Consider the following 26,250-nt stretch of genomic DNA (forward strand, 5'->3'; position numbering starts at 1 on the left):
CTTTTATCAGAACGCGAAAACACCGTGGAACTGCAGGTAAGCCCCGCAGCTTTTAAATGTGTACATTGATCATTTACTGTATCGTGACGTGACTATTAAAACATGTTATGAGATATCGCCACTGGTATATTTATAAGCAGCATGCAAACACATCTCTCTGACACTTATAAAAAAACGTTTGGTATAGTACTGACAAGAACAAAGTTTAATAATAATAATCGAGTGCTCGTATCGCGTTAAGAATAAATGAGAAAGCAATAGTAACGTTACACAAGTATAGTTTTATTAACTTTTACCTCGCGCCAAAACAATAACAAACACAAAAGACACTAAATATGAATAAAAAAACAAGTACTAGTTTGATCATGACACCAAATACTGCTGATTTGATCTCATTTTGACGATCATAAACAAACAAGGCCAACATGAGAGCCGGGGAATCCCTTTCAGAGATGTAGCCCAGAGAGGGCGGTGGTCAGCGGGGGCGAGTGAACACTGAAGTCCGCTCATGCTTTGGTTCTCATTCGTACCGAATCTCACTAAGCAAACGTTCAAACAGGCGCTATCTTTACTAATCGACTGCAGATTTAAATATAATACAGATACATTCTCGACTGAACTAATCTTAAAACTACACTTTGTGACCAAGAAACGGTAATATAAAGAAACGGCTTTTCCGTCCATTGAGTTGTTATGAGCTTTAAAGCAGCCGAAAGTTTTACCTGTCATTCTGGCCGCCCTCAAATCCGTGGCGGAAGAAGTAGTTCTCAAACAAAGAGGCTTTTAAAATAACTCCGTTGTTGTTTTCTAGTTTTCGTTTTTCAAACGTGTGCCGTCGAACTGTTGTATAAAAGCAATATCGCTCTCGGAGTCGTGTGATATAGCTTTATATCATCACGGCTGTGATTGCCTCCGGCACTCGGCCTACGGCCTCGTGCCTCTGGCCTAATCACAGCCGTGATGATATAGAGCTATATCACACTCCTACTCGAGCGATATTGCTTAAATATATATATATATATATATATATATATATATATATATATATATATATATATATATATATATATATATATATATATATATATATATATATATATATATATATATATATATATATACATACACACACACACACATATACATATACGTATTGAAGATACAACGTCATCCCAGTGACAGACTCTGCACAGTTTGGTTTAGGGAGAACGAGAAAAATGCACGGGACGGCGAATGTTTTAGGAAATGGATGCAGTGACACCCTTTTAAGGACTGAAGTCCCGCCCCCGACTAGTGGGCTTAACACCACAAATCTATACCCACCGAGCTTTATTGAAATCCGGACGAGCAAGGGAGTACTGACTGACAAGTTGCACTTATAATATAATTAAGCTGAGCCTGAAAGTCTGGTTTACGGGAAAGTGATATCACTTTTTTGTAAGAAGACTTAACACGTATTCAAGGTGAACATGAATATATTTATCCCTTTTCATTTTAAATATGATATAGTTTTACAGAAGAAGGTTTCATTGGCAAATACATTTTTTCAGAGGTTTGTTTTTGGTTCAGACATCCATTGCAGGCATTCTTGGCAGTATTTCCTGAGGCTTATTTAAAATGCTTACCGTTATCGGATTTATACCGTATCGATCGAAATTAAGAAGTATATCGTCATAAAAATTTTGGCCATATCATCCAGCCCTATTTTGTGCGCCATCATTCATCCAATTCATCTTCCTTGGACCTGACCATTACACACATTTGAACATATTTGATGAACATATGTCACGTGCCGAAAGCATGCTTTTTGTCATTGACAATAACACATACCCCGCGTTTGAGCATATTTGTGATCAGTAACCATCATTGACAACAAGCACACATACATAGCCTATCCCGCGCGTTTGTGAGTCGTCATTGACAAGTACATTAACCCTGCGTGTGCTGTTTGCTTTAACTGTTTTTAATGATAGAGGGCATGAACCATTTGATATTTGAGATGAAATAAAACTTACTGCTGAGTTAAGGACATCTCACTTGACTTTGTCGTCTATGTGACGTGCGACAGTCAGCACATGATCATTTCAAATATGTTTACAAGACAAATGCTCTTGTTATGTTTAATGTAAAGTTTACATTGCGTTGTAAAATGATGAAATTATCTTTATACGTGCTAAATTCATAATTAGAATAAATAACACAAGCTTTTTTATTCTGCTATAATGTATAACATTATAAACAATAATATATGTAATTTTATATGCAAACTATAATTCTATCTTGACATGGGCTGCGTTCCCCGAAACCTTCTTAGCTCTACGTCGTTCTTAAGTTGTACCTTAAGCTGTACCTTATCGTTAATACGTGTTTCACGAAACGTTCTTAGTTACGTATTACTTCTGTAAGTCGTTCGTTCGGAAGGTTGGTCTGGAGCCCTCTTAGCTATACCTTATCCCACTTGACTCCGCTAGGGGCCATGACTGTGATAAAAGCTTGTGTATATTGCAGTCTATATAACTAAATATCTGGGCTGCGTTCCCCGAAACCTTCTTAGCTCTACGTCGTTCTTAAGTTGTACCTTAAGCTGTACCTTATCGTTAATACGTGTTTCCCGAAACGTTCTTAGTTACGTATCTCTTCTGTAAGTCGTTCGTTCGGAAGGTTGGTCTGGAGCAATCTTAGCTATACCTTATCCCACTTGACTCCGCTAGGGGCCATGACTGTGATAAAAGCTTGTGTAGATTGCAGTCTATATAACTAAATATCTGTTTAAAAAAAAGTTGAAGTACACTCCGTGTTAAATTAGGCATTTTTTATTTATTTAAAGAATAAAACATTCACATAATTAGACATTATTACACTGATGGTTGTTAGATTTTTTATATTTTTTTCCAAAGGAACATCAGCTGTGAACTATTATTACAGGCTAAAGAAACTATTAAAAAAAGATTTTGGGTGGAGGAGTTGGTGAAACTATGGCAGGCAGCTATACAGCGAATCTTACTATTTTATTTGTGCATTTCATATCCGTTAAATCTAGAGATGCTCCGATCAGCATTTTTGGGGCCGATCACCGATTACCGATCACCAAAATCATGATCTGCCGATCGCCGATCAGTGCCGATCACAGAATGTCATTGGAATGGGAATCTTTTATCTATAATCTAGCAGAGTTTGCACCATTTGTAGAAATGTAATTAACTATAAATTAGGTGTATTATTGTTTTAATAAGAGAATCAAATAAATAAGCACAACAAATATTTCTTCTTGCAAAGAGAAATGTAATATGCCTTTAAAAAGGTTTATGTCTGTTAAAAGTGATTAAAATAAAACACTTCACAGTTTTTTCTGTATGAATTAAATATACACGCATTCGTATGAAGTACAACAGTTTTTCACTGATGAGCACAGAGTAATTTTATTGAGAGATGAATTAGGATACTGTAGCTTTAAGACGTGGGAGAGATCATTCTCTTCACGTGCACTGATGACAGGCTGCTGTGTATGCGTGCGGCGGGTGTCCGCAAACAAGAGCAGCTGTGAGGAAAATGGAAGTTTAAACCTTCAAAACTTTTAAACGAATGCAAGTAATAAACTTTCGGCATGAGGATGCAATTGTCCGCGATAGATATGTGTTGTATACGCTGTTTGATAGGGATGTGAAGACGCATCGCGCGTCCTCATAGAAAATACGCATATCTCTGTTAAAGGCAGAGAGGAAATCCAAATCTGCACGTCACACATGAGCACTAGGTTACAAAATGCTCGCACTGTGTAAAATGGTCTCTTATTGCAGCCGTATCAGGAACGCTATGATGACAAAAGTAAACAGAAAAATCGGCTCATGAGATCGGCAAATTTAGCGAGTGCCGATCGCGTCATTTAATGTCGTTATCGGCCGATTACGATCGGCGGCCGATCGATCGGAGCATCACTAGTTAAATCTTTAGTTTACCGGCTATTTTAGCTGCAAATAAAACAAATCAAGTTAAAAAATTGCATGCCACGGGAGCACATTCATCACGAAATCATAATTGTTGATTTTTCTAAATATTATTATTGATGTTAATTCGACTTTGCATTGAAGTTTTTTTAATGTTTTATAACTTTGAGGCAACTGCATGCCATATTCTTTATAAACATTAAAAAGAAAATGCTCCACTTGATAATTGCTTGTATAAGGTCAACAAATTTTCCACATTAAAACTAATCAAAGCTTAAACCTAAAACAATCATACTATATATTTATATATCATATAATATATATTTTATGTTATATTTAAGGTAAACAGACAGGCTCCAGAAATGCGTCCATTAAGCGTTATCCGCATTGTAAACGCGCTGCTTGCGCAGTGTCCAAACACATAAACGCGTGAACTAATGAACAACAATTTGTTTTTCTATATTTTAAGTGTAATGCCAAGCCAGGTGACTTGCACGACCCACCTTATTCCCCTGTGCAACGTATTTATTGGGAAATTATCCTTTAAAGTGAAGGAATAATGGATGCATTGGAGCAGTTTATGCATTATACGTTTGGACATGAAGTTGCGAGTTTTGCATGGGTTTGATATAAAATAAAATATACAAGGTTTATATTTAGTTGTTTGCAATTTGAAATATTTTTACCAGATATTCCTAATAAATTTAACTTGAACTATTTCTGAAATGTTTCTTTAATAAAGAACACCGCTTTCTCATAACGCAGCGAAACCTATTACATAACGTGAATAATTGATTGTCGAGCAATCGATATCAACCTATTCATCACCATCGCCATGGACAGCACCTGGTAACGTCGTACGTAGGAAAGTATAACTTAAGAAACCCGCTAAGGTGCAGTTCGGGAAACACGCCTAAAAAAGGTATACCTGTAATTAAGGTTTAACTTAAGGGTCTTCGTAGCGCGCTAAGAGACAACGTTATCAGGAAACGCAGCCATGGACATTATCTGGTTCAAGTTGGTCCAGTTTAAATCAGATGACTCACTGGTTTCGTGTATTCGTTTTCATTGTAAGCCTTTTAAAAGTTATTATTTTAGATGCAATATTGTAATATTTAAAGCTTAAATTCTTTAATATATTTTTTAAAACATTTAAAATCATTCCAGAGATTTTTCCCAAAACTTCCCACAAAAAAAGTCAGCAGTTTCTGTCTGGACCTGGTCATATCAAATCATATATTGTTTACTGCTGTATGAGTTTTAATGTCTGAATTAAAGAAAGTAGCAGTCAGAAAGTGTTGTTTTTTAGCACTTACTGATATAATACTTATATGAGCAAGCTGGCAAGATATCTGTTTGCAGGTCAGCAACAAGTGCACCTTCAGCCTTCAGAGAGAGCATCCAACTTTTGCAGTCAGATTTTAGAGGAAAGATATACGGCATTGAAAATGTAAAGCAACAGCAGGTCATCTACATTTATTTTTGTGTCTATAACCATGCAGCACTTCAGTTTAGAATTAACATAACTTTATGGTTATCATCTGTGTGTGGACGTTAATATAGTTATAGTTATTGTAGTTAACACCCCTTAATTTCCCCCCCAAAAAAAACATATCTGACACGTGATTGCAACACAGTAAGGTTGTATTTTGTAACATTAGTCAATGCTTTTGCTGACATGATCTAACATTTAACAATACGTTTACAACACTTATTAATCTTAATTTATGTTAATTTTAGCATTTACTATAAATATATAGTTTATAATTCAGAAGATGCACAATTAATTAACATGAACAACTGTATTGACATTAACTAAAAATATTAGATTAACTCTTTTCCCACCAGCATTTTTTTTTAAATTTGCCAGCGACAGCTTTTTTCATGATTTTCCCAAATGTTTAATGCCTTCCAGAAGATGTTCTTCCCCACATACGTGGACATCACATTTTTTTGTTGTAATTCTTAATTCTGTGTAACTGGAACATGTTGTACACAAACGTGGACAATTACACTGCTTTATGTTCAAATAATTTTTTTTATATTTTATATTGGTTCTTCCTAACCCCGAATAGCTAAAAGAACTCTGAAAAAAAGACAAACCAAAGCTCGGGTCTTAGGAGGTTAAATATATAAACATACAATATATCAAATGGAAGAACAGACCCTCTGCTTTCAAAAAAAAAAAAAAAAACGTTTCATCCTACCTTTCTTATTTCTCTTTTTACCACCTCTCAAATATCGGTTTCTTCAAAAACACAAAATTTTGATTCAGAGCGATCCTCAAAACATACACGGACATACAGCTGTTTGCCCTAGGGCAGGGTTCCCCAAATGTTACCCTGGAGGGCCGGAGCACTGCAGAGTTTAGCTTAAACCCTGATCAAACACACCTGAGCAAGCTAATCAAGGTCTTCATGATCACTAGAAAATCACAGGTGGGTAAGTTTGAGTAGGGTTGAACCTAAACTCAGTAGTGCTCCGGCCCTCCAGGGTAAGATTTGGGGAACCCTGCCCTAGGGCAATACTTCCAGGTTTTTTAAGTTGCCACCTGGTGTATAATAGCGGTATAACAGATTGCAGGAAATACTCATCATTAGTAGGGAAGCGTTTTCTCTTAAATGACGAGTTATCTCGTCAATGGCGGGGAAAGAATTAATAAATTCTAAAAACCTATATTCCTCATTGTTAGTTCATGTTAGCTAATGCATTCACTCATGTTAACAAATACAACCATACTGTAAAGTGTTACCCATACGTTAGTATGTTGGTTCACTAGTTCGCCTGCGCATTCAGATCTTAATGATTAATAGTACACAAACTTGGCTTGCCGTCCTCGAAGGAAGCTCTGTACCTTAGCTCTGTACCTTCAGAGAGAGTGAACCTGAAGGCCGGGGATCGAGCCCCAAGTTCAACCCCCCTACAACAGAACTGCGCGAAGGAAGAAAGGGAGCAGTAAAGCAGGAGATGGGGAGGATGGTGGGATGCCAGAAGAATTGCTGCTGAACACGGAGGCCTGAAGGCTGCCTTACACCAGCCGCGGTAGAGGCGTGAATAGCGAGTGATTTCAATGTTAAGTCAATGTGAAGACACGTTGACCCGCGTCTGGAGGTCTCGCGGCGTGGATGAGGCATTTGGCGTGGCACGGAAGACGCGATTCCGCCTCATTCGCGCATCTAGTTCGCACAAATGACGTGAATTGAGAGCCTGGCGCGGAACGCGGGATACGCGTGAATGGTGCTTTTTGTGCATTTTGCACTTGACGCGAATTTGCGGCTGACGCCCAAGTTAAAAATGTGAACTTTGGCGGAATTTCACGCCGCGTTAACCAATCAGGAGCCTCCTTGCTGCTGTGGAGTCACTCATTTAACCTGAAGGTACGCTTGATATTGTCCGTGAACAGTCAGCCGGAGCTATACGACACAAGTTCTTATTTCTATACAGACAGGAATAAAAAGGACCTCGCTTGGAAGAGTGTCAGTGAGGACATCGGACAACCTGGTAAGTTGTAATACACATTTCACTTTTGAGTCACGTGACGTTTATCGACCCGCGCCGTTTATTTTTCCCCTATAGTAAGGTTAACAAATACAAACAGACAACCGCACAGCACTTGACCCTCCTACAAGAAGCGGATTTTGCCTCTGACACGCGTCAAATGCTTGCTTTTTTCACGAGTCTACTTCGATCTAGATGCATGAATGCATTCAAACTGTTCAAGTGGCAAACTAGGCGCAGTAGACGTGATCTTGACGCATGAAACGCGGTTGGTATAAACTCAGCATTATAGACCCTTTTACAGAAGTGGTGTTGTTCCCCAGTGGTTCTTACGTGATATCTGGTTGTTGCTTTTACGGTTGCACTAATATTTATATATTTTTATTATATTTTATATTTATATTATATAGGCCTATTTGGCCCTCAGCTAACGTCTTCTATCCATTCCACTATAGTAAACGGATCTGGTAGCCCGATACCATTTGATAAAGTCAACTTTTTAAAATAACTTTCTGTGTCTGTGTTGCTTAATCCGTTCGCTTACCTTGACACGCTGCTGATTCTCGCCATACTTCCGTTGCCAAAATGCACGCACATACGTTGCTACGTCATCATTGTGTACAAACGGTAAAAGGATATATACACCCATAATGATGATTGACAGGCCTGAATGTTTAGGTTCCTTCCGTACCTACATTTAGAACTACATCAATTCTGAGCTCAGTCTGAGACACTGTAAAGATGTCCCCCAGAACTCAATAAGAAACACAAATAAAATTACTTAAGTCCTTTCCTCGGGAGAAAAAAATTGCAGATTCTATTGCTTTTCATTTAAGCCTATAGCCATCTAAGAATATCAACAGAGACATTAAAGAGATCTCATCTGTAATTATTCTCTTATATACTCGCTGTCCTCCTTCAATGGCAGGCAATATCCAAACAGACTGAATCAAACCTGGGTGCAATGTGACGGTCAGCCATCTGTCTTTGAAATTTCAGTGGCAGCCATCACCTCAGCCTAAAGCAGATCAAGAAGCTGCAGTCTGAGCAATGACTATAGACGTGCAGGCAGCAGCCCTTGGCAATTAGAGGCTGGGTGAAATATTTGCTCACCGTCAGAAAAAGAGAGAGAGATGGAGAGAGAGAGAGATACATTCCCTACGGGAGGGAAAGGGGTGGGGGGTTCACCCAGGGAATTCGCACAGGACCTGCTCATGAGCTTTATACGATATGGAAGGTTGAGCAAGGCTCTTTATCTCAGCATTTTTTCTGTAAGCACAGAGGATGGCAGGGGGCACTGCCTTAGAGAGTTTGCTCTTTATACTGCCGGTGAATTAACCTTCAAAACATCACTGTTATATCCTGGAGAGGTTACCGTTATGCCTTCAAAGCAGCGCTATGAAGAAGACAAAAAAATTGCACCACAGAGATGCGTTTTAAAATGACCTTTAAGAAGTGGCTTGATTTTTCAAGTCTTTAATCTCTCAGTTCAGTTTCTCAAAGGTGTTACATCTCAAGACTGTTGTTCCTGTTGATATTGCGATCATCTTCCTCTGACCTCTGTATGTTTCAAGGTTAAGTAACAACATTACATTGGCCATCTTTGCTGTGGAACAAGAACTGAAATTTCCATTATAATAATGACAGTGTTGTTGAACTGACACCAAATCCTATGACCAGCACAGCAAGCGTGTTTCTACTGATATTTAGTAGTTTAGTGGGGAAAAAATGCCTTTAAGGCTCTCAGTCACTTTGACAAAGCAATAATGGCTCAAGCAATAGTATGAGTTTAGGAAAAGAAAGGGTAACAGTTTACTTGAAGGGGTGTGCATAAGACTGACATGACACCTTCATAATCATGACATGACACGTGTCATGGACATGAAGGAGTTTCTATGCACGTTTATGACAACTGTCATTAAGTGTCATTTTGTTCAATTATGTCATTTTTAATGCAAAGATGACATTGTTTGAGATGTCCTTGTTATGACAACCGATACATCATAACTTGTCATAAATCTGTCATAAACATGACATAGCAGAATAATTATCAAACTTAAGAAACTATCTAGCTTTATGGATTAACATTAAACTGTCATTTAAATGTCATTAAGTGTTAAATAATTTTAAATACCTTAACAAAATGCAACAGACACGCAAAAATATTATACTTAACTTTATGTATGTGCACAATACACATAACAGAACTTTTCTGACATAGAAGACAAAAAAACATTGAATTAATTTAATTAGTTTTTCCAGCAACATGGACGCAACCCTGCATGGCTTAACCCATAATTGTACAGTTTTTATTTAATTTTAGGTGAAGTGGTCTCCAAATGCAATAAAATAGGCCCATGTTTAATTTCTTAAACACCTGGAAGAACTTAAAAAACATTATGAATCAAAGAATATTTATGATGCCGTTATAAAACTATTTGACAAAGTATTAACATTTAATGACATTTTAATGACAAATTATATTTGTTCCACTGTAGTTGAGGTCAAGAAAAATATTCATGACGCTGTTATAAAACTATATGACAGAGTATTAACACTTAATGACATTTTAATGTCAAATTAAATTTGTATCACTGGTAAAAAGTGATCAGTTATGTCTTGGTAATGTCAGGTTGTCATGACAAGTTATGATGTATTGGTTAATGTCAAGTTGTCATAACAAAGACATCTAAAACAATGTCATCTTTGCATTTTAAATGACATAATTGAACAAATTACACTTAATGACAGTTGTCATAAATGTGCATAAAATCTCCTTCATGTTCATGACACGTGTCATGTCATGATTATAAGGGTATCATGTCAGACTATGAACACCCCTTCAAGTAAAGGACTATTTGTTTGGTTAAAGGCACATTGCGGAACTTTTTGGCCACTAGGGGGCGCTCGACATGTATTTTTCACGCCTAGCGCCCCTAGAGGCCACAAGTGCCGCAGCACTGTCGCAAAGAAAAAGAACTGGCCAACCTTAAAACTAAACTAAAAACGAAACATTTAAAACGCTAACGTTCAACATTTTGAGGCATCAGGGAGAAACGCAGTCATGTTACAACTTTCTGATGAGGGACTCGTGGCAGAAGCCATTTCTCAATCTGAAGGTTGCAGCCTCCGGATGACGTATTTCTAAGCTGCATACGTCATCAAGACGGTCTTATTTCAGAATATTAACAATTATAAAGTTGACTATTATACTTAGTTAATCGTAAATTGTTGCAGTATGCTTATGACTTGCGAATGTAATGCTCAGTTTACCTTAATAAACCAGGCTTGATGACGTATACAGCCTGCATATTTGACTTTTACACCAAAAAGTTGAACCAACTTAAACTGATTAGGTAATAAGCTAATTTCTATGTTTACTCAACTAGTGACTAAGTTGGGTAAAGAGTAATTTAGTATATCCAAATTTAACTAATCTACATGTTTTGGACTGTACACAGAAAGGTCTCATAAACAAAGTCTTTGTCTGACTTAAACCAGAGACCTTTTTGCTGTGAGGCAACAATGATGCGTGCTGACAATGATGTGTGCTAACTCATTGTGCTGCCCTCTACACTGAACACACACTTCTCAATCATGGTAACAATGAACAAACATAATTCTTTAAAAATTACTCTAAATACAACATATAACTAACATTAACAACATAACAACATAAATAAATCCAGCAAACATTAAAACAGTCATCTTTTTTAGTGAATATAAACCAAAGAAGTGAACATGTCGCAATGCATGCTGGGAACCATTCCGACCATTGTTTTTTTTAAATTGCTTGTTCAGATTACTCAGTTTGGCAAGTTGGGTGAACGAATTGGACAAAAACTTATACATCTAAGTCCAGTCAACAAAATAATATTTGTTAGCTGAATGATTATGCTCTTTTCATTCAGTGAGCACAAAATAATCAATTGACGCCCTTCAACAAAGAAATCTTTGTTCAAGTAACTTACTGTTCTTTGTTGAATGAACATTTTAAAGTTGGATTTTTTACAGTGTACCAACTGAGCTATACATACATATAAGTCGATGTGAATCTCTTAGCTAGATTCTTAGTATTTTGCATTATATATTTAAGTCTAAATAATAGTTGTGAATTCCTCGCAAAAGATCCACGAGTTTTAGTTTTTCTGCTGCTATCCAGGTCAGTAATAGCACATGGAGGCAGTGAAAAATCCTTAACAACACGCTTCACTGGGCCCAACCAAAATAGTCCAGACTAAAGTTAGCACAGCACAGTGCTAGATGACCATCCACCATGGAATTCATTAACACTTCAATCTCACACTTCACTTCTATAGTAGTTGAATGAGGAAAGTTTCTCTCGCTCTCTGTCTCTGTAGATGAATTATTCATGCAACATATTTCCATGTACAACATTAGCACCCTGAAATAGTTTACAAAAACAGGCTTTAACATCTCTGTAACCATTTACACAACCTCGTGGATTCAAATTCCGTCTTAATTCACAATTTGCAGTGAAATACGACATGCGGTTGTTTGCACCCATTTTGTGGACATGATGGAAGAACTCCAGGAACTTTCATTTTCCCAAGAAGTCGTAAAACCTTGAATCCGAGTTCTGTTTATGCATGTTTACATGTTACACATTCTGCTGTTTAAATATCAGCTCAATTATAACCTGGAATATCCTGTTGAACTAGTTCGACTGCGAGTACTGTTGGGCACCTGTGGTCATTTTGGGCTTATGAACCTAAAGCTTGAATCACACAGTCAAATATGAACTGAATTAAAAGTCTGTTTGCAGTTTATTACTCTGATAGTTTGTCATAAAGCAAATGTAAACACTTTCCTGTCAGCATTTAATTAATAAAATTCATCACTTTCTTGAAGCAAATTGATTTTGTCATTTTTATGTTCACTACTCACTAATATTATAGTCCGTAGTCTATGAGATGAGGATAAATCTTAAAGGGATAGTTCACCCAAAAATGAAAATTCTGTTATCATTTACTCACCCTCATGTTGATAAAAACAAAAGACATTTAAGAAATGTTTGTAACTAAACCGTGTGTGGACCCCATTTAGTTCCATAGTATTCGTTTTTCCTACTTTGAAAGTAAATAGGGTCCACAAACGGTTTGGTTACAAAAATTTCTCAAAATATCTGCCTACAGTAGCCCTAAATGCACAAACTTCTACAGAGCGTATTTCGCCCCTACGTTGTGCTATAAAATGCTGCTTTTGCGGGCAGCATTCCAAGTCAGAAAGGCATCAAGGGATGTCCGAATCCAATGTTTGGTACTTAGCAGTGATGCGCGTGTCAATGTTAAAACAACCCACACCCGACCGGCGTTTTCAACTAATCCGCCAGCAACTCGGACTCGCAAAAAAATAAAATATTGTACCCGACCCTCATTTTTTTAAAGAAGTAAATTCGTAACCTCATTGGGCCATAGACGTAGGAGCTACAGTAGTTGCTATAGAGTGTTCTTTATATTATTGTAACTATATAAATTACATAGGTTTAATTGGCATTTTTATTTCAAACGACCCGACTGACCGCGACCTGAATATCATATACCTTATCCATATCGATACCTTGTCCCACAATTCTATGTTTGGGCGTGTGCGGGGATCGTGATTAGTTGTAGTAGGGTAGGAAGGGGGGGGTTCACCTGCACCCGAAAGGTATATTTTTTTAACCTAGTTTTTTGTAATCCTTAAGGTGTCTAGAAAAGGAATTTTGATGTTCCCCATGCAAATTATTGTCCCATGTGTGATTTTTTGTATCATCTTTTGTGTCCGTGCTTGATTTTCGGCTGTGAAAAAGGAAAACTTTAAATCAACATAGAATCTGTACAATACATTTTACAGACACAATCCACCCCATCTCCTCTTCGTCTTTGCAGTTTGCACGAGGAATTAATAGATATGAGGATTGTCATGATTAGATTATGTATAATGCAAAAAACTCAAATAAACACAAAAAAATTTAAATAAAATTGTGACATTGGATCACTGGAACTCCTCCCCTATGGACCCCATTGATATATGTCTCCCAACTTTTGTATTTTTACAGTCTGTCAGATGTCTAATAAACAAACGATGATCCACAGCTGAAATATTGTCACGTGTATGTCTTTTCTGGCTATATTTGTTGCCTCCCTGGATTTCCAAAAAAAGCAAAAAAGAACATTTACATAATGTCTTTTTCAAACTGGTATATATTTGTAATGCTTCAGGTGTCTGATAAACATATTCCACATTAAAATATTGTACCAAGTTTTTTATTTAGATTGGAATCAATTTGAAACTTAGAGCAATAAGTGTGGTCGAAAGTTAATAACTCTGAAGGCCTTCAGAAAGTCCAGACTTAGCAAGCCCAAAATACAAAAAAGCTGTTTGGAGTAATCCAGTACCACACTGTATCAGTGCTGGCCCATCTTCCCAGCTTCTCTTTCTTTGCAATTGATGCATGCTAATCATCCTCAAAAAAGAGAAGAGTGATATCGATGGTGAGTCTGAAAAATATACCCCTCTACCAAGTTTGAAGCTGCCTTGAAGACATTAAGGAAAAATAAAGTCAATACTGTTATACTATAATAGCTAATTGGCTAGTTGGTGATCATTGCTAATCATGCCCAAGTCAAAGAAACACAAGGAAGAAAATGATAGTGAGTCTGAAGAGTTTAATCCTGCTACAAAGAAATCCAAGAGAGATGATGGTGTCAAATAATAATAATAATAATAATTTGTTACATTTATATAGCGCTTTCCGGCAGCACTCAAAGCGATTTACATATGAAAGGGGGATTCTCCTCAACCACCACCAATGTGCAGCATCCACCTGGATGATGAGACGGCAGCCATATTGCGCCAGAACACCCATCACACACCAGCTTATTATTGGAGAGGAGACAGAGTGATATAGCCAATTAGTATGGGGGATGATTGGTAGTTCAACGGGCAAGTTTGGCCAGGATGACGGGGCACACCCCTACTCTTTTTCGAAAGACATCCTTGGATTTTTAATGACCACAGAGAGACAGGACCTTGGTTTAACGTCTCATCCGAAGGACCACACTGATGGCCATGTGAGAAGGACTATGTGAGATACCTCAGTTGGATTCAACCCAGGAAGAGACTGACTACCGGGTTGTTCTGTACTTGCTGTATGCCGCTCAACTGGGGCACAAGGTGGCTGTGGTGAGGAATGCAGACACAGACATTTTCTTCATCCTCCTACACCACGCCCAATCCGTCCCGCTGACCATCTACGTCGACATTGGGATCGGAAAGCACCGGCAGATCATAAATGTCAGCGAACTGGCAGAATGTAAGGGGGCAGACTACTGCACAATACTCGGCCTCTGCATCTTCACAGGGAAAGCTTTACAAGTACCTTTAGAGGCAAAGGGAAGGTTGGGTCTCTGAAAAAGCTGCAGAGTAATCCAAGTACCATGCAGCCTTCAAGTGAGTTTTTTCAAGGCAGATATTCTGAAGCATGTAATGGCAATAACAGTTTTTTTACAGATGCTAGGACACATTTCTCAATACATAGGTCACTTTTGCAAAACTCTTCACACAGTTCTCCTAACCAACTTTCAGCTTGGCAAAGCAGTTCATTTCACATTCAAAATCATGCTGAAAAGAATGATTGGAGAGGATGAGACGCTTACCACCAGATCCAAGGTGGATCTGTCCGGGCTCCTGGTCCCACACATCAACTGTGTCAACCACCGTCTGGCCATCCACAAGAGAGCAGCCACACCAATATTCTGGTGTCCCAAGCTCCATGATTCTGGCCAAGGCTGGGAAAAGACTGAAGAGGGTACTCTGGAACCAGTGTGGTCTTGTGGACCTATCTTCCCCACTTCACTCACTGGCTTGCTGGAGGAAACAGTCGAGGAGATGGATGGAGATGGTGAAGACGACAAGGAGCAAGAGATCGATTATGAAGACCTGGGCTGTTTCTCAATTCCAAGAACGCAAAGAACGGACTTGCGTCCTTGTGGAGATTGAACTTGCCAGGCGACCTCGGAAGAACGAACTCAGACGGTCGCGAGAACACAGAATGCACTTATGAGAATTGAGATGTGTGCGATCTTCCTGTTGGTCACCTGACCTCCGCCATTGTTTTGCCTCAATGACTTCTGGGGCGTAAAGCGATTTCAGCGCGCAAGTCTGCACTCGATGCATCCTCGATATCAAGAACACATCCGGGTATTTTCATGCGTCCTCTGTACTTGCGTTCTTGAGAATTGGAATGAACTTCGACTGTTAACGATGACGTAGAGCGAGGACACAAGAACGCAAGATCGCTGAAGAACGCATATTGAGAAACAGCCCTGCTGTATGATGAATAGACTTCATTGCCCTTGACCTTTTGACCTTTGATTAGAATCACTTTTTTCTATTTCAGTTTATTCTAATGGGGATTTGTTATACCCTATATATACACATATTTGACTATATGAGTGGTTTTCTCTTTTGTTTCTATAAATATAATACCAAAATAACGGTTTGAATAGTAACTCCTTATCATGGAAGATGTTCAGTTGGACCAACATGTGACAATATTTTAAGTAGGGATCATCAACATTTGCTTCTTAGACATCCTAAAGACTGTAAAAATACAAAAGTTAGAAAACATATATCAATAGGGTCCATAGGGGAGAAGTTCCACTGATCCAAGGTCACAGATTTTTTAAAATTATTTGTGTTTATTTGAGTTTTAATGCACCATACATCATCTAATCATGACAATCCTCATATCTATCAATTCCTTATGCAAAGAATAAGAGAAAATGGGGTGGATTGTGTCTGTAGGATGTATTGTTCAGATTCTATGTAGATTTAAAGTTTACATTTTTCACAGCCGAATATCAAGCACGGTCACAAAAGATGATACAAAAAAATCACACATGGGACAATAATTTGCATGGGGAACATAAAAATTCCTTTTCTAGACACCTTAAGGATTACAAAAAACAAGGTTAAAAAAATATACCTTTCGGGTGCAGGTGAACCCCCCCTTCCTACCAGACTATTGAGCCTTGTCGAGTTTGATTGCATTTCTAGCACAAAATTAATATGCGATTAGTTATCACAAATGCGCTCTCTGTTTATATTTCAAACTGAATTCCATTACGCTGCCTATAAAGGCTGTCTGAATGCGTTTCCCAGAGCTGTCTTCATGCCGCCAAAGTCATTGCTTTATAAGGCAGTGAGGCAACAAGTCAGCTGCTTAAGCTTTTGGACGCAGCCGTTGTCTCAGGCGATGACATGTTTGTCCTGTGGCAGCTAATGTAGCATCTTGCGTTTCGAAATTAAAGTTGGTTGCAACTAGCAATCAATCTCATCACAAGATGCCTCTAAAAAAACATACTGTACCTTTAAGTCGTTTGAATTTGTCTGGGTGGTTAATAGCATGTTTCTGTTGTGTGACAATCTGAGAACATATTTAAAGAGCACCTATTTAATTGCTAATAAACAATGTTAGATTGTGTATTTGGTATAATACAATGTGTTCGCGTGGTTTATGGTAAAAACACATTATTTTCCACATACCGTACATTTTTGTAGCTCCAGATTTCACTCTCTTCCTGAAATGCACTGTGTTTAAAAGCGCTGTGTCGTTGATTAGCCAGCTAATCTGTACGTTGTGATTTGCCTGAATATCTCTGACGTCAGCCGGAAATGTGACGCTCCTTACCATGTTTGAAAGATTTGCTCACATTGCACATCACTCCAGCTGATCATCATTACATCCACTCCATAAATACTCACTTGACTCTATGTTTCCAGATACTTGTTTTATGTTTGCTTTGTATTCGTTTGGATTACCGTGTCTTCTTGTGTTTGGATTATCGTGTTGCGTGCCGTCTTCGTGTGGATGTTCCTGTCTGATCTTGGATTCTCACCATTGACCATACTCCACCAACGCCACCTTCATTTACCAGCACTCACCACCGTAGTCCTTCGATCACCATTGCCGCCAACTGGACTCTGTGTTGTTCCTGCTCTGTGTGTGTGTTTAGTTATATTGAAATATACCTTTGTGTTATCATGCGACTGCTGTTTTCTTAATAGTATTGTTACAGTCGGTCTTGTCTACATCACCAATCCTAGGAAGTAAACTGTTGCCTACAAGTGTATTAGTTGTAGTCCAAGAAAAGAGATTTATGTTGGAGACGATTACATGCGACGATTACACTTTGAGGTTTGTTTATCATTAACATGTCCTAATACACGCTTACACACCAAAGGAAATTTAAAAATGTGAATCGGACAATAGGTGCTCTTAAAAAATCTGACTTTACACAGACTTTTAAAACATTGTATGAACATTGTATGGAAGTACTCAATAAAAAAATCTGAGTATGTAATTTTCGTGTTTTAACTTAAACTTTGGGCTTAAAGCTATTGCAGAGGATTTTCTTTTTCGGGGTGGATCATCAAGACTATTGGTTGCACAATTGCATTTTTTTAAAAAGTGGAGAAGGCGGTTCTTTTCTAAAATTCGACAAAATCCTCCGCTACACCTTTAAATAAAGAATATCAGTTAAGGTTCATGGTGTCATTAAATCACACATTTTTAGTGCTATATAGCACATATATACCACCTCTGTAGAACCATAAGTAGTGCTAAAGCATGACTATAGCACCACTTATGGTTCAGCATAGCACAATATGGTGCTACACAGGTGCTACATAGGTGATGTTTAGCACTAAATGGTTCCCCTATGATTACGAGTCAGTGAACCACTTTTTGTGCTATTTAGCACCATTTTTTGTCAACACTGTTACTCTAATTTAGTAACAGAATTGACAAACAAGGACAACAGGAAATCATGATTTTCAGCTTCATAAGACTTTTTACAGAAATATTATTTTGTAATGACCTGTAACATCATGTGATCCATGACAATGATTACAGAATTATTAAAATAGTTAAAAATATGACCATTTGAAGAAAGCAGACAAAAATGTCTTTATACCTGCAATTATTGAATCACTCATTTATATGAATTTTGGCTGCACCTGTTGTTCACTAGATCGGATATTGTGACAGCTCAATGTGTAAAAAACATATCCGGGAAGAAAAAATTTTGAAAAATGAAAAGGTGTTCAAAACAACCACATGACTAAAGCTGTCATCTGCTGTAAAGCTAAAGAGGGAATAAATGCATCTTATTTATGAACACAAAACATTTGCCTAAGCAATGTGAACAAAAGCAGAACCTTCAAATACATCTCCTGGCAAATATCTCCCGTTGTGGTGGAAATTCACAGTGCGTATTAACATCAAATAAAACTTGCATGAATGATTAATCTCGCATATCAAAAGGGATGACATTCAAGCGACGGTGTTTCAGCAAACATACAGTACTGTATATTCTCCAGGGCTACCATTTAGTTTCATCAATCATCTTTATCCAAAGCAACAATTACATTCAAGGTATGCCTTTTTATCAAGTCGTTTTTCCTGGGATTTAAACCCCTGACCTTAGTGTTGCTAGTGCTTTTCGCTAGCAGTTTTCAAGCTGTCACATATGAAAGATAAACAGGAGGCAAGGGAGTCCAATTCAGCGAAATCTGTTCTTTAATCAGTGCAATAAGACTGAGAAATAAGGTCAGCTTAGGAAAAAGAAACGTGACAGGAAGGCAACATCTGACAGCAGGCTCTCGCAATATCCTGTCAGTCATTGCAAACTGTTAACCATAATGATCATTTCACCTAGCCATCTTCATCAATCTAGGGCCAATCATCTCACAGCGAGAAGGAGAGAGAGAGAGAATTCAGAGAAAGCAGGACGAGCGATGCTGAGTGACATCTCAGCATGGAAAATATGAGCCGATCACTTTCTTTCCCTCACTGGCACCGGCGCGGTAATTAACAAGGGCAGAAATGAGATCAGCTGATGACTAATGGCTAATTATCACTTATGTCTGTTCCTGCAGATGGTTGCACAAACATAAAATAGCAGCAGCAGAAATGAAGAATTCTCCCGATTCCTCTGATGCTGGGGGGCACGCCGGCTTCCCGATCCTCTTGTTAATGTATCTGACACTGGGAGGAGGACTGGAATATTGGAGAAGCCCTAGATGAGGATCCTCTTAGGAGCTCGAAAGCTGCCAGCTCGAGCCAGACTCAAGATTCTGATTAAAATGCAATGTAGAAACGTACTTCATGTTATTCTTAGTCCAGTCACTCCTCTCAGTTCATTTCGCTGATTTCAGGTCTGGCATGAACCGAATAAAGTGTCGTTTTCACATTGAAATTGAGATTGGCACCATGAAAAGCCAGTGGTTTATTTCGGTTGATTTTTTTGCACAGTGTATAATTTTGTGCTACGTTTAATTTTGCAGAATGACTGCATGTAACAGTGTTTGTAAATTTGGTAGCTGTAAGCCACTGCTTGCTGTGATTTTAAGTATATAAGTATAGAGAAGCAAAAATACTGTCCCATAGTTTCTAGTGCACGAGAGAGAATGCTGAATTAACATGCAGATGGTTAAGGTGTACCCTTTAGAGCCAGCTAAACTTGAAATCCTACTTTGCAAGGTAGGCTTTAAAACATATTTTAGAATATATATTTTTATTGATTTTAAAAATACAATTTATAATATATAAGTGTTTGCCCCCCTTGGAAGAGCAGTCATGAGCCACCACTGGTCAGGAGGGTAAAGTCCTAGGAGGGAAAAACCTGTTATGATGAGGTGAAGGATGAACCCAAATGCTGACCGAGATGAACACTAAAGACTTTTATTGTACAAAAACAGAAAACAAAACCCACGAGGGGGCAAAACAACATAAACAAGATACTAAATGAACACTAAACTAGACAGAAGACAGGACTAAACTATGACACTTAACTAGATACACTTAACAATAAACTAGACCAAACACTTAATATATAACTCTAGACAAGACTGCTTAACAAAGTACTCACATGAACTTGGAAACAATGCACAAGCACAGGACAACAAACACAAGGATCTTAAATAGAGGAGAACTAATGAGGGCAACAGGTGACAGGAATCAAACAATAATGGGATAATTAATGAGGAAACAAGGAGGCGGGGTCAAGAGACGAGACTGAGAGCACATGGCTAGGAATAAACAAAGCCAGTGCTCTCACACAAAACATGGGTCTGTCATGGTTCTGCCACAAGACTAGATTAAACAAAGGACAAAATGGCAGAACCATGACAGAATCCCCCCCTTAAGGAGCGGCTTCCAGACGCTCCCCAGGGGAACACTAAACACGAGACATGACAGACTGACAGATAGACAGACACCAAGAAAACATGATAAACAATATCAAAGGCAGACAAGAATACAATACAAAGGGGTTGGGGTGACATAATAAAAACAATAAACAAGGGATGGGGGGCGGAGGCAAAACAGAGTTCACAAAGGGAGGTGGTCCAGGCTGGGTTGGACTAGGTGGGGAAGGAGTCTTGGGTTCAGGGGCAGTAGAGGGCTTGGGACGAGGAGTCCGGGCAGGCTTGGTGGGGATCTTTGAGGGAGCAGGCTTGGATGGGGATGCAGGTTGGGAAAGGGGAACAAAAGGAGGCAAGGCAGGGTTCCAGGGCGTAGTAGGGGTAGACAATGGAGCCGACGGGGGTGAGCCAGGACTCACTGGGTAGGAGAGAGAGTTCAGGGAAGACATGGAGACAGTAGCAGGGGACCAGGCAGACAAACAGGACGATGGAACACGGGAGGAAGCAACTGAAGGAGCCGGTGAGACAGGGGGCGCTGTGGCTGGCAGCGGTGACGAGACTGGGACGGTGACAGGGGGCGCTGCGGCCGGCAGCGGAGACGAGACAGGGACGGTGACAGGGGGCGCTGCGTCCGGCAGCGGAGACGAGACAGGGACAGGGGACGCTGCGTCCGGCAGCGGAGACGAGACAGGGTCCGTGACAGGGGGCGCTGCGTCCGGCAGCGGAGACGAGACAGGGTCCGTGACAGGGGGCGCTGCGTCCGGCAGCGGAGACGAGACAGGGTCCGTGACAGGGGGCGCTGCGCCCGGCAGCGGAGACGAGACAGGGTCCGTGACAGGGGGCGCTGCGTCCGGCAGCGGAGACAAGACAGGGTCCGTGACAGGGGGCGCTGCGTCCGGCAGCGGAGACAAAACAAAGTCTGTGACAGGGGGCGCTGCGTCCGGCAGCGGAGACAAGACAGGGTCCGTGACAGGGGGCGCTGCGTCCGGCAGCGGAGACAAGACAGGGTCCGTGACAGGGGGCGCTGCGTCCGGCAGCGGAGACAAAACAAAGTCTGTGACAGGGGGCGCTGTGGGTGGCTGCGCAGACGGCAGGGGCTGCAGCGGTGGCTGCGCAGACGGCAGGGGCTGCAGCGGTGGCTGCGCAGACGGCAGGGGCTGCAGCGGTGGCTGCGCAGACGGCAGGGGCTGCAGCGGTGGCTGCGCAGACGGCAGGGGCTGCAGCGGTGGCTGCGCAGACGGCAGGGGCTGCAGCGGTGGCTGCGCAGACGGCACGGGTTGCAGCGGTGGCTGCGCAGACGGCAGGGGCTGCAGCGGTGGCTGCGCAGACGGCAGGGGCTGCAGCGGTGGCTGCGCAGACGGCAGGGGCTGCAGCGGTGGCTGCGCAGACGGCAGGGGCTGCAGCGGTGGCTGCGCAGACGGCAGGGGCTGCAGCGGTGGCTGCGCAGACGACTGAGGCTGCAGCGGTGGCTGCGCAGACTGAGGCTGAGGGTCCACAACACCTCTCCTCCTTCTCTTCTTGCGCGGACGTGGCGCAGATGATGTGGCAGGTGAGGTGAGGACAGTGGTGGGAGCAGCAGGCTCCGAAGAGGACCCCTCGGACGGCGACTCCCACGAAACCCTCCTCTCACGCTTACCACGAAGGTCAGGGGGCTGGACAGAGCTGGCAGGAACTGGAGTGGTGATCGCTGGGTCCTCCAGCGCCAGAACTCCCACGGTGAGACCCTCCGGGATGTCAGACAAAGGGATGGGACCAGCGGTTCTGGCTGGCTCCCTCCTAGAATTGACCCCGGGTCCAAACAGGAGAGGATCGTACCAGGTGGGACCTGGTTCAAGTACCACAGAAAAGCTGCGTCCTCTCCTCGCACAGCGCCGGTACATCCAGTCTGCTGGGTTCATAGTTGGCTTGTGCATTCTGTTATGGTGAGGTGAAGGATGAACCCAAATGCTGACCGAGATGAACACTAAAGACTTTTATTGTACAAAAACAGAAAACAAAACCCACGAGGGGGCAAAACAACATAAACAAGATACTAAATGAACACTAAACTAGACAGAAGACAGGACTAAACTATGACACTTAACTAGATACACTTAACAATAAACTAGACCAAACACTTAATATATAACTCTAGACAAGACTGCTTAACAAAGTACTCACATGAACTTGGAAACAATGCACAAGCACAGGACAACAAACACAAGGATCTTAAATAGAGGAGAACTAATGAGGGCAACAGGTGACAGGAATCAAACAATAATGGGAAAATTAATGAGGAAACAAGGAGACGGGGTCAAGAGACGAGACTGAGAGCACATGGCTAGGAATAAACAAAGCCAGTGCTCTCACACAAAACATGGGTCTGTCATGGTTCTGCCACAAGACTAGATTAAACAAAGGACAAAATGGCAGAACCATGACAAAACCCCTTCAGAGAGAGGATATATTATATATTAATAGGTAAAATTTTATATAATATATCCTCTCTCTGAAGGTTTTTTTCATATATATATATAGTACTATATAGTAGGCTAAAAGCAGTAGGCGCACGAATAGTATGTCCGAAACCTCAGTATACGTAAAAGGGTAGGTGAGAATTAGCGGGATTTTGGACTATTTCTCGCGAGATTCAGAGGCACGTGTACTTAAGTATCATCCGAAACCGCCTACTTACTGAAAATGTAGTAGGGGAAACAGCACGTGAACAGAGTAGTACGTCCGAAACCTCAGTATCCATAAAATCAGTAGGCGACAAATCCCCGGATGCCCTACTGAGTCCGCCCAGATTCTGAAGCGTGCATCGGATGGACACTTCTATCCCAGCTTTCCCATGATGCCACGGGAAAGCAAAGCAATCGACCGGAGACCAGCCAATCGGGTGATTTCGATACATTACACAGGGCTGTTCCTCAGCACCCTGACTTCACGCACAGACCCAGAGGATATACCACAAACTGATTCATTAAAATAGAGCTGTATCACAGCTGTGTTGACATGATAGTAAATATGTGATGGTTTGTTAGAAAAATACATTTCAATAAAGTTTTGTTTCATATGGGATTCACTTCAATACGTTTTCATTTATTGTGATGGTTTTATTCATTCATTTTTTTATTCATGTTTCCTGTTGTTTTAAGTAAATACCAGAGATTGCTTTACTAAAATGTATATAATCATAACAGAGTTTGTATTCAAGCACAGCAATAGATATTAAATTACAATCTGCTTGTTTTACTTATTTTTGTCCACTACAAAATTATGTAATATATCTGTAACACTGACAGACACCGTAGTAGAGTTGTGAAGTTACTGATACAATCAGGTGTTAGTGCACCTGTCCCTCATACACACGCATACGTTTTCATGTCTTTTATTAGGTTTGTTCGAGTTTATGCACCGCTATAAGAACCAACAGGTGGATGACATCAAAGTACCGTGAGAGCGATTCCAGAAATCATACGGAGAAGTCTGATTTCGTTTTGCTCTCGCGGTATTGTGATGTCAATCTCCTGTCGATTCTTGTGGTTCCCCATGAACTCGAACAAGTCTACTACGTCATATGTCACATGATAACGTCAACATGGCGGATGTGTCCATACTTAACGCGAACGTAGGTACTGTCTTAGCGCATGTTAAGTAGGTACCCAGTGAAATTCAGTACCTACACAGTAAGTATGCGATTTCGGATTCAGCCAAGGAAAGAAAAACAAAATCCCATTAGCGTAGGTGCCGTTCGCATGAAGTGCAAGTGTCATACAGTTTTGTGGTTTAATATCCACTCGGTTCAGACAGGCTAACTATTGCAGCATAAGTATATTACCCAGACGAGTTATGTGAATGCTTTGTTCCAGAAAAGCTAACTATTGCGGCATAAGTACATTTACTAGACAAAATATGTGAATGCTTTGTTAAAGAGAAATGTCTTAAGTTTAGACTTGAAGTAATCGACTGTGTCTGATTCTCGAAATTTTTTTGGTAAATCACTCCAGAGCTTACTGTAGGGGCAAAGTAAAAGAAAGATCTACCTCCTTTACACACTTTTGATACTGTAGCCTAGGGATAATTAAGTGACGAGAATTTTGCGACCTCAGTGTACGTGATGGATTATATTCTGATACGTACACTGGGGTCGCAAAATTATATCATTATGTTTCCTTGGCATTGAACCGTCAATGTTTGTGCTGCTAATGCAATGCTCTACCAATTGAACTCCTGCATATTAGGTGAAAATATCAGAAATGGCTTCAGGACAGGGACTTCAGCACATTTGTTGTTTTAATGTATTGCAGTTGTTTCTAAGACTTGAAGAGGCAAGAGGTTGGACCTGGTGTAATTGGTTAGTAAAGTGCCAAGTCATGAATTTACACTTGGACCTCAATAGATAAAAAGAGATTCTGACATTTAAGTGGTGATTCTTGGCTGTAAAGAGTCTGGCTTAACTTTTGGGCAATGGAGAGACAATTTGCAGATTTTTTAAACGTTTTAAATGCACTTTTACTACAGCAACTCCAAAAACATTAGATCAGTGTTCCCTAAACTTTCACAATAGTGTCCAAAAAATGTAGGTCTATATTTTTCTGACAATAAAAATGAAAATAGAGACGTAGATGTAAATCATCTGTTGAGAAATATAATACAAAATATATATTTTTTTTGTGCTAAAAATGCATCTTGTCCTTACCAATGGTGGCGCTGTTATCACGTCGCAGAAGCGGGCCGAAGCGCTGGTGTGGTGTGAGAGACATTGGACATTTCTTTCATTACATTTAATATGGTAAGTCTTTCTATCTCCATATCACAGTTGCGTTGCAGGTGTAATGTATATGAATCCAGTTATTCATAAATGGCAAACTTATGTAAGCAGTGCCTGCAACCCCTTCAGCTGTTACTTGCCTCAAGTACCTTATTGCTTTTATAAAACGGTTACCACACAATATTAAAATAAATAAAAATGTATTAGTGCAACTTTCATGAAGTTAAATCAATAAAAGAATTCCTTCCGCTAGAAAAAAATAGTCCCTGACCGTGAACAACAACATTCCAATGAGTAATATGCACGAAAGCTAAAAAAACAAACCGTTTTCCAACTGATACGTGTGGTTGCTAAGGGTGTTGCTAAGGGTGCAGTAATAAATAGAAAAGTTTGGTGAAGCGTTCATAGCCGTGTTTTATTGTGAATAAAGCACAGCTATTGACCAATTAGAATCAAAGATTGGAACTAACCATTTTATAATGTACAATGCAGGCTAACGCCTGGTGAAAATATACATCAACTGGCAATTAGACTTTATTTTACTAGCATTGTGCTGTTTGTACAATAGAAGATGCGTACGACACGTCATATTCTTGCCTAAGATTCTGTTTAATATTATTTGTTATTTTCACTCACGCTGTGGGTCAAGTTCTATCGCGAGAGTGAAAGTTAGGTGATTTCGACTTGCTCTCGCGTTAATTTAATGTCAAACATTGTTTGATTTGCGCAGCGCTGCATGAAGTTTTATTCGATCTCACAAATTTGCGTGAAATAGTCACAAAATATTTAGCTTTTTTTCCGTGTCATTGTCACGTATTTCCTCCAATTTACGTGTCCATGCTA

The 26,250-nt window shown here is 40.0% G+C and overlaps 1 long non-coding RNA gene across 1 annotated transcript in view; it reads left to right on the forward strand.

The window, feature by feature from the left end:
• LOC129429220 (uncharacterized) overlaps nucleotides 1-19,712 on the forward strand; it is a 62,464-nt gene extending 42,752 nt beyond the window's left edge. The window contains exon 3 of the long non-coding RNA XR_012358704.1: nucleotides 19,187-19,712. This is a non-coding gene — a long non-coding RNA (uncharacterized lncRNA). The remainder of the gene's footprint in view (nucleotides 1-19,186) is intronic.
• The last annotated feature ends 6,538 nt before the right edge of the window (nucleotides 19,713-26,250 follow it).

Source organism: Misgurnus anguillicaudatus, chromosome 18 (genome assembly GCF_027580225.2).
Source record: "Misgurnus anguillicaudatus chromosome 18, ASM2758022v2, whole genome shotgun sequence".
Taxonomy (NCBI): domain Eukaryota; kingdom Metazoa; phylum Chordata; class Actinopteri; order Cypriniformes; family Cobitidae; genus Misgurnus; species Misgurnus anguillicaudatus.